This window comes from Bison bison, unplaced genomic scaffold, assembly GCF_000754665.1.
Source record: "Bison bison bison isolate TAMUID 2011002044 unplaced genomic scaffold, Bison_UMD1.0 scf7180017864471, whole genome shotgun sequence".
Classification (NCBI taxonomy): domain Eukaryota; kingdom Metazoa; phylum Chordata; class Mammalia; order Artiodactyla; family Bovidae; genus Bison; species Bison bison.
The window spans coordinates 17,966,576-17,977,330 of NW_011495032.1; positions in this window are offsets into that span (position 1 = coordinate 17,966,576).

Below are 10,755 nucleotides of genomic sequence, written 5' to 3' on the forward strand. Positions count from 1 at the left end.
TGGGGCTCCAAAATCACTGCAGATGGTGACTGCAGCCATGAAATTAAAAGGTGCTTGCTCCTTGGAAGAAAAGAAAACCTAGACAATAATATGAAAAAGCAGAGATATTGCTTTGCTGATGAAGGTCCGTCCAGTCAAAGCTATGGTTTTTCCAGTGGTTATGTATGAATATGAGAGTTGGACTACAAAGAAAGCTGAGTGCCAAAGAATTGATGCTTTTAAACTGTGGTGTTGGAGAAGATTGTTGAGAGTCCCTTGGACTGCAAGGAGATCCAACCAGTCCATCCTAAAGGAAATCAGTCCTGAATATTCACTGGAAGGACTGATGCTGAAGCTGAAATGCCAATACTTTGGCCATGTGATGCGAAGAGCTGACTCATTGGAAAAGACCCTGATGCTGGGAAAGATTGAAGGTGGGAGGAGAAGGGGATGACAAAGGATGAGATGGTTGGATGGCATCTCCGACTCAACAGACATGAGTTTGGGTAAACTGCAGGAGTTGGTGATGAACAAGGAGGCCTGCTGTGCTGCCATCCATGGGGTCACAAAGAGTTGGACACAACTGAGCAACTGAACTGAACTGTCCCCTGAAGAAGTCTATAGTTATTGAGGTATGCCAGTGATTAGATAAGCAAGTTTGACTCAGGGGTGATATATTGGTAAACACACCTCATTGTAGATCTAAAGTCATGTCCTCCAACTAAAGTTCTTAGTAATACTACTGTTATCTTTTTATTTCCTTATGTCTGATTACGTCTATCTCATTTGGATCTATACTCAGTATAGGAAGAGAACCATTATTTAATGACATTGTGTCATAGCATTACTAAGAGCCATAGAGAAGAGACAGTAGTATTATTCTTTCCAGTGACAAAATGGATGCCTAAAATATTAAAGAGTTTACCCATGGTAACATAGCTTATTGGTGGCAGAGCAGAATCATGACTGAATCTCTGTGCTTGACCACATTCCAGGCCATAATACAAAGTAAACAAATGCTTTGAGAAAGGCACATCACGTTTTTATGTATTTGATTTCAAAAACAAAAAGAATAGCTTGTTTTCCAGTAGTAGGAAGTCTCCAAGAGCAAAACACCTTTTGAAAACAATAGCATTCATTATAAGCAATTTTTTAAAACATGGAGAAAAAATCATCTGATCTTACTTATGATTCAGATATCATAATTTACTGATTCTGTTTTACGACTCTTAGCTCCTGTTCCACTTTCTGCATGTGTGTGTGTGTGTGTGTGTGTGTGTGTGTGTGTGCTACATTGCTTCAATCATATCTAACTCTTGGTGACCCTGTGGACTGTAGCCTGCCAGGCTTCTCTGTCTATGGGATTCTCCAGGCAAGAATAATAGAATGGGTTGTCATGCCCTAAAACATTGCAAACTTGGTACCCATATCAATAAATAGAGAAACAAAATCCAGGGGATCTTCCCAACCCAGGAATCGAACCCACATCTCTTTATATGTCCTTATATCTCCTGCATTGACAGGCAGGTTCTTTACTACTAGAGCCTCCTGGGAAGTCCTGTTCCACTTCCCAGACAGCTCTATAACAAATTTCAGTTAAGAAAGTAAAAGGACATAGTTTCCCATGGGGTATCACCAATTCTTAAATTGTACTCCAACAAGAAGAACATGGTTTCTCAACTCATTCCAGGATTCAGCCCAATCAGACTCAGAAGAGTCTGTATTTTTTTTTTTTTTTTGAGTCTGGTTATACTTAGATTCACCCTGTGAGAATGAGTTTGGAACAATATAGCACCATGCAGTGGGGTATGCTATGGATTCTTTATATCATATTGTAAAGGAGAAATCCTATAAGTTCATCATAGTATAGCTAACACAAGCATATAGAAGATAGGCTGGAGATCCTACTCTGCAAATTGGCTTCTGTGCCAGAGGCTCCATATGACTACCAACCACAGCCAGATTCAATAATTTACTAGCAGGACTCACAGGACTAGCATAGAGTTGTACTCAGGGTTATGATTTATTACAGCAAAAAACAAATGTAAAACAAAATCAGCAGAGGAAAAAGGCACATGGAGTGAAGTCTAGGTGAAACCAGGCATAAGTTCCCAGGGTCTTATGCAGCCCTTCATTCCTGAGAAATGTGTTGTAACAACGTATATGAAATTTGTCTAACCAAGGAAGCTCAGAGAGTGCCCAGAGTTTTTACTGGGGTTGTCAAGTAGGCTGCCTCTACCTGGTACATACCAAAATTCCAGACACTCAGAAAGGAAGTAGAAGTTCAGCATTAAACCATATTATTTATAAAAACAGTTTGGTCAGAGTAAGCCCTCTTATCAGTTAATGGTGGAAGATCAAAATTTCCAGATGTCAGCCAAGGGCCAACTTGTACACAGGCCTTGTAACGATAAGCCATCTCAGCAGTCACAGATCTGCTTTGTTAACACCTATTCATGGCTTCCAATGAAAAAAAATGCATAAAAATAGAGCTTAGTGGTGCTTTATTGGGGAATCATAAATAGAATACCATTCAGTTCAGTTCAGTTCAGTCGCTCAGTTGTGTCCAACTCTTTGCAAACCCATGTACTACAGCACACCAGGCCTCCCTATCCATCACCAACTCCTGTCCACTGAGTCAGTGATGCCATCCAGCCATCTCATCCCCTGTCGTCCCCTTCTCCTCCCACCTTCAATCTTTCCCAGCATCAGGGTCTTTTCGAATAAGTCAGTTCTTCGTATCAGGTGGCCAAAGTATTGGAGCTTCACCATCAGCATCAGTCCTTCCAATGAATATTCAGGACTGATTTCCTTAGGATTGACTGGTTTGATTTCTTTGCTGTCCAGGGGACTCTCAAGAGTCTTCTCCAACACCACAGTTCAAAAACATCAATTCTTCTGCACTCAGCTTTCTTTATAGTCCACCTCTCACATCCATACATGATTACTGGAAAAACCATAGCCTTAACTCGATGGACCTTTGTTGGCAAAGTAATGTCTCTGCTTTTTAATATGCTGTCTAGGTTGGTCATAACTTTCCTTCCAAAGCATAAGTGTCTTTTAATTTCCTGGCTGAAGTCAGCATCTGCAGTGATTCTGGAGCCCAGAAAAATAAAGTCTGACACTGTTTCCACTGTTTCCCCATCTATTTCCCATGAAGTGATGGGACCAGATGCCATGAACTTAGTTTTCTGAGTGTTGAGAATACCATTAAGCATTTTAAAATTTTAATGAAAATAAGTTTAAAAGTTTCATTTACTTTTTAATTCTATTTACAGTATAAGATATCATATCATTAAGGAATTATACACATTAATTCTTATATTGTTATGAGCTCTTCACCTATGAATTGGCTAGTGCTCAAAAACAAAACTGATATCAAAAGTCTGTATTCTACTTCTTACATCAACACACATTTTCTTTAGCAAAAGAATTTAGTCATAAAAATTTAATTTAGTTGAAAAAAAGGAAAGAATCACCAGCATATTTCTATCATGATATCTTATTTTAACACTTCTGTGTGTATATTTCAGTTTTTTATATGCGTATATAAACTTTTTCCTTTCAAATAGAAATCATGCTTTTTTTATTTCATAATGCATCTCATTATTAAACATTTTTCTATATTACTGTACATTCCTTTGTATAAATGTACTTCAGTATATTTAGCCAAGCATCAGTTTCTACCTGCTAGTCTGTTAAATGGGCAGAGAGTAATCTCTTCTCAAAGAGTTAACATTCTAGTTGAAAGAAAATTTTAAAAAACAAGCAACAACAAAACACAAAGAAAGGAAGTAGCAAGTACTACGAAAAAATTCACCATGTGACAGGGAAGGAAATAAAAGCTGTTTTAGCTCAGGTGGCAAGTGAATATCACTTGAGGAAGAAACATGTGGTTTGAGATCTGAATAATGAGAATTAATCAAGGGAAGAAAGAAGATGAAAAGACAATGCAAAAGACTCGAGCTAAGAATAATACTAGGTATGGGCAGGGGATTATTTTCTTATATGCAAGGAAAAACCTCTGGAGATGTCTAAATGAGGGAATGACAAGTCAGGCTTTTAAACAGTCACTCTGGGCTCCAAGGCGCATCAACTGTCAGAAGAGAAGAGTGGGGTCAGAAATCTGTTGTAAGAATTTAAGAAAGAGGGAAAGAGGCTTGACCCAAGCTACAGTAGTAGAGACGAAACAAACATCCTAGTACAGCAGTACTTGGAGATGGTGATATTCTTGTTGATGTGTAGGATATGAAGTGTTAGGATGAGATATGAAGCTGGACCCCTGATTTTTAGCTTGACCATTCATTTGAGAAAATATTTTTATAAATTTGAAATTATAGTCTTTTGTCATATCTAATGAAAACTTTCCCCTCTCTTTTAGTTTGTCCTATAATTTTCTTTGTGTTATTTTTGAAACAGCTATTTAACTTGAGGGTGTTAAAGAAATCAATCTCTTCCTTTATCTTTATCATGCTAATAAGCTTATAAAGTAATTCTCTCGTTTCAAATTTAGCTAAATATTCAGCTCATTTTCTTTTGAATCTAGGGTTCCGTTTTTACTTGTCTAGGGTCCCATATTACATGTCTGTAATATGTCTGAAATTTGTGAAGAAGATATGAATAATGGACATTCCCTCCCTTTTGCACAGTGGCTGCCTAGTTATTAGATAATCCATCCTTTATGTACTGACTGAGATGCCGCTTTTATAAAATAGCCTTATTTAATTTGGGACTATTTCTGGAATTTTCATTTTGTTCCTTTTATTTGCCTGAACTTGATCCAGTACCAAATTATTCTCTCAATAATTATTGAATTTTTATTATATATTTTAATATTATAATAAGAAAAATCTATCCACATTAGTCATATTTTCCCAAAGTAATCCAGGATACCCTCTCACATTCCTTCTTTCAAGTAAGCTGCAAATCATGTTGTCTCTCAAGGAAAAAAGGTTTAATACTTGATAAATCACTAAGATTTTAGCTGTATACATGATTGAAGTTAATATTTTTAGAATATAGCATATTGAATCAAAGTGACATATGTGCATAATGAAGAAGAGAAATTATCATTTTTGCCTTTATGGTAAGTTCAGTTTCCTGTCTTAAAAAAAAGATACTTCAGATATCTGATGTGTTTGTAAAAGAAATGATATTGTAATAGTTTCTTAAATTATAAAAATGTACATTTTACAGTACCAAATGGTTTGTGATAAAGGACCTTTATATAATTAGCCCAAACCAAATACTTGGGAGTATTTTTAAGCTCCCAAAATACATTTCTATTTTCTTTAATGGAAGGAAATAATTTAGAGTTGTTTCCTTTATCCTGTATTTTAAGCCTGATACAGAACTCAACATGTAAATACTTTTTCATTGTCAGGTATTCATATATGCTTCTTGAGTTTTCCATGCAAGATCCTTTCTGAAAATGCAATTTTATGACTTTATGTTTTCATAACTTAATCTTTATATTCATATAAATCACATCCCCTCTTCTTCCCAAGAAAACTCTGAATGCCTTAGTACTTCTTACATTTGACAGATATGACTTAGGAAACAAAGAATGAATTTCAAAAGTCTTGCTTAGGTCCATTGGAGGAAATTGTATCATCGTATTCAAATGCATAATTCCAGTTGCGTAAGAGAACCTAAACCAGTCTAAAGCAGAGCAAAATCTAAATGACAGTGTCAAAGGATGCATGAAAATCTTAGGTTAGGTTCAGATGTAATAATATCCAAGGAGTTGAAATGGACTAGTGAAACTTATAGTCAGTCAGGTATTATCATCATAGGGCTTGCCCTCCTTTATGCTATGTTTTTATACAAGTCTACCAGTTTGACACATCCACAGATCCTATACTTACCATTAAAACAAGTCAAAGGTGTGAAATTATATTTAGATAAATTGTTGGAGATTCCTCCTGCTTTCCCTGCTTTAGCCCATGATTGTCTTCTATGAGAGTCAATTGCATCTCTATAATTTATTTTAAAATTTAGTTCCTCCTTTTGGGAATGTTTCAGCATTAAGTTCCTCCAACTTCTAATTTTTGTCTTCCAATTTCTCACTCACTTCAGGTAACCTCAGGATTCTCTATCTTTATTGGCACCTCAGAACTCCCAGAGCAATTACTAGCCTCAAATCACTCACCCAGTGGTTATTATGAAGATTAAATAATACAATAATAAATATGAAACATTTACCACCATTTAAAGCACATCACAAATGCTCAGTTAATGGCAACTCTTACTAGCAGCTTTCTGCAACAACCAGTTGTATCACACTAACAAACTAAATCAAATGATTGCTTTGTCTGCTGCTGCTGCTGCTGCTAAGCTGCTTCAGTCGTGTCCGACTCTGTGTGACCTCATAGACGGCAGCCCACCAGGCTACCTCGTCCCTGGGATCCTTTAGGCAAGAATACTGGAGTGGGTTGCCATTTCCTTCTCCAATGCATGAAAGTGAAAGGTGAAAGTGAAGTCGCTCAGTCGTGTCCAACTCCTAGCAACCCCATGGACTGCAGCCCACCAGGCTCCTCTGTCCATGGGATTTTCCAGGCAAGAGTACTGGAGTGGGTTGCCATTGCCTTCTCCGGATTGCTTTGTCTCAGTTCAGTTCAGTTCAGTTGCTCAGTCGTGTCCGACTCTGCAACCCCATGAATTGCAGCACATACATATTATTACATCTGAACCTAACCTAAGATTTTCATGCATCCTCTGACATCCTGTCCATCACCATCTCCCGGAGTTCACTCAAACTCACGTCCATCGAGTTGGTGATGCCATCCAGCCATCTCATCCTCTTTGTCTACTAATAGCTAAATAATAGTGCAGCTAATTTTTATCTTTATTTAATTGGCTAAATATTTAGTGTCACAAATAGCCTCGATGTAGGAGTATGTCAGCTAGTTATTGTTAATGTTCATCATGTTTTGATATAGGAACAACGTTTGCACCTGCACACAGAAAAGGAGCCAGTAGAGAGAGAAGAAGATAAGTGGGGTGAACATATGTCCTGGTTTGCTGGTGACAGTGCCCAGTTTATACCTGCTATCCATTGTTATTAATAGTTCCCAACTTCACTCTCCACCATTGTTATTGTTCAATCACTAAGTCATGTCTGGCTTTGACCCCATGGACTGAAGAATGCCAGGCTTCCCTGTCCTTCACTATCCTTCACTATCCACCATGGCACTGTTCAGTTGAACTTTCAGTGCTGATGGAAATGTTCTATATCCAGACTATTCAATATAGTGTTATAGTTACCAGCCAATGTGGCTATTGAGCACTTGAATGTGACTTGTGTAATTCAATAATTTCATTTAACTTAAATTTCGTGTGGCTAGTGGCTAGTATATTGAATAGTGCAGCTCTAAAGTGCTGTATTTAGGGTGATATATTATGTTCACTCTAATGATTAGATTTATTTGATAGACTGAAAGCCTTAAGGTAATCACAGGGGAAATAATTCAGGTGGAAGGATTAGTCCTAGAAAAGTAAAGTGACCTTCCCTCTTCACTAGCAGGAGGAATTAGGATAGGTGACCATACATGAAACTTTGCCAGGTGGATGACTGGATAGTTTAGAAAGCTCAAGTCGAATGATCTTATTAAAGCAATAAAAAGATACATCTTCTGAAATTGAACAAGAGGTGATTTGGAACCACAAACTGCCACACATCCTGGGAAAGAATTAAGGTTTCAAGTAGTAGCTAAGCTTTCCCAGCTGTAATAATAGGATCTCATGTTCTTCCCATGTTTCTCATTTCATCTATATTTTTTATGATTTATTATCTACCACAGTTCAAATATTATATCACCTCACAAGTTGCTCCTAATTAGCATACAACTGGTAAAGAAGGAAAGTGACCTTTTCTTAACTAATTTTCCTTCTTCAATTCAACAAGAGCCTGTGAAGTACTATATAATTAACAAGTATGTAGAGAGAAGTAAAGGTCTTATTTTATGATCTTAAAAAAGGATTGATTTCACAAAGAGCAAACTAGTTATAATTCCAGTAGTAGTTAATATGCATCCTTTAGCACCTAATTGAGTCATTTTCTGTGTTTAAGAGAATAAAAGAGCAAATAATTGTGTATCTTCTTGTTTGAATTATGTTTGAATGTAATGATTTATCAAATTATAATGAGAAGTGACATACAGACCAGACTATTACCATAGCACTTACTGGCACTCAAGTTTGACTTGTTTATATTTTTTATTTAAGAGAAAATGGAATTATTTGCTCTTAAATAATTTAAGGTATGAAAGATGAAAAAGACTTCAACAAACTGAGATTTCTCTATTTTAATTTAAATTGACTTCCTTAAATATGCTAAGCTAAATAGTCATAGAATTTTAGTATGACTCACAAAACATATTAATATAGCTTTATTTTCTGTTTACATGGCATTCTCATGAGAATTAGTGATATATAATTTTATTATTGTCTTTAGAAAATATTATTTTGCAGCAGAAGGGGAAAAATGCCTTTGGTTTGTTTGTTTTTTCACTTTTGTAAATCTCTAGACAAGCTGGGAAAAATGACATTGCTTTCTGTGTCATAAAAAAAAAGAAAACAACACTGGACCTAAAAACCACACAGCTGGTCTTTTCAATTTTCTTAACTACTGAATTGGATTAACTGCATGATCCAAGTCAATTGATCGTGCAGAAATCAATGGCTGAGAAGGCCAGATCTTCTCTCCTGGTTGGCCTCTTTCCTAAGCCTCCAAGTATGTGACGTTCATTCAGTGCACCATCAAATTTTAAAATAAATTACTTTTTAAATGCTCAAGTTATAAACTTTAATGGATGGTATTTGTCTAAAAAATATCCAGTAAATGAGTAGTAAAATATAATTTAGAGGCTTGCGTTAAAAAATAGCATTTGTTAGACATTTTCTATTTGTATTTACTACAGAAAATATAAATAACAGAAATATAGAGAACACAATGCCACAACTCAGCCACTTACTATTAATAATATGATATATATCTTTAGAATTTCTTTGTGTGTAAGCATGTGTGTGTGTGTATGTGTATGATGGGGAGAATAATGACCCCCCAAAGATTTCTGCATCCTAAGCCCTGGAACCTGTAAATCTGATAGGTAGCATGGCAAAGGGGAATCGGGTAGCAGATGGAACTAAGGTTGCTAGCCAGCTGCCCTTAAAATAGGGAGAGTATCCTGGACTCTTCAGGCTTTCCAGGTGGCTCAAAGAATCCATCTGTCTTAACTAGATTAAGCGCACATTCACCTCCACGAACACCTCAGAAAGCAGCCAGCCTACAGGTGGAAATTGCCATAGGACAAACCGACGCACATGAAGCTGAGAGGATGTTGATAATGCAAGTTGGGTCAAAAGAAGAAGGCTTTCCTGAGGAACATTCAGCTTGAACTGGCAAAAGACAGAAGATAGTGGACAAGTGTTTGAGGAAAGGCTCTGGAGGAGAAGGAAAAGAGAGCATGCCCCACTCTCATGCTTCCATGGATTTATACCCTCCCCTGATCAGCTTGGGTGGCACCACCAGGTCATGAGTAAACTATGTTAAATTGTGTTGGAGGAAAAAAAGATAATCTATCTACCAATGCAGAAGACGCAGGAGATGGGGGTTCAATCCCTGGGTCAGGAAGATCCCCTGGAGTAGTGGCAACCCACTCCAGTATTCTTGTCATGGGAAACCCCAGGACAGTAGAGTTTGGTGGGTTACAGTTGATGGGCTTGCAAAGAGTCAGACACAACTGAGTAATTGAGCATGCAAGCATGCATTCTGGACTGTTTAGATGGGGCCAGTGTAAGGGCAAGGGTCCTTAAAAGTAGAAGGAGGCAGAAAAGGAGGGAAGACTGATATGATATGAGAAGAATTCAACACATTTTTCAGCTTTGAAGATGGATGAAAGGGGCCAAAAACCAACCAGTACAGGTGGCCCCTCAAAGTTAGAAAATGCAAGGAAACAGATTCTTCCTTAGGACTTCCAGAAAGCAACATAGGCTAACACTTTAGACTTTTAACTTACAGAATTGTAAGATAGTAAATGTATGTTATTTCAAGTCAGTATGTGAACCATGAACTTCCAGATGTTCAAGCTGGTTTTAGAAAAGACAGAGGAACCAGAGATCAAATTGCCAACATCCACTGGAAAAAGCAAGAGAGTTCCAGAAAAACATCTATTTCTGCTTTATTGACTATGCCAAAGCCTTTGACTATGTGGATCACAATAAACTGTGGAAAATTCTGAAAGAGATGGGAATACCAGACCACCTGACCTGCCTCTTGAGAAACCTATATGCAGGTCAGGAAGCAACCGTGAGAACGGGACATGGAACAACAGACTGGTTCCAAATAGAAAAAGGAGTACGTCAAGGCTGTATATTGTCACCCTGCTTATTTAACTTCTATGCAGAGAACGTCATGAGAAATGCTGGACTGGAAGAAGCACAAGCTGGAATCAAGATTGCCAGGATAAATATCAATAGCCTCAGATATGCAAATGACACCACCTTTATGGCAGAAGGTGAAGAGGAATAAAAAGCCTCTTGATGAAAGTGAAAGAGGAGAGTGAAAAAGTTGGCTTAAAGCTCAACATTCAGAAAACTAAGATCATGGCATCTGGTCCTATCACTTCATGGGAAATAGAAGGGGAAACAGTGGAAACAGTATCAGACTTTATTTCGGGGGGCTCCAAAATCACTGCAGATGGTGATTGCAACCATGAAATTAAAAGACACTTACTCCTTGGAAGAAAAGTTATGACCAACCTAGATAGCATATTC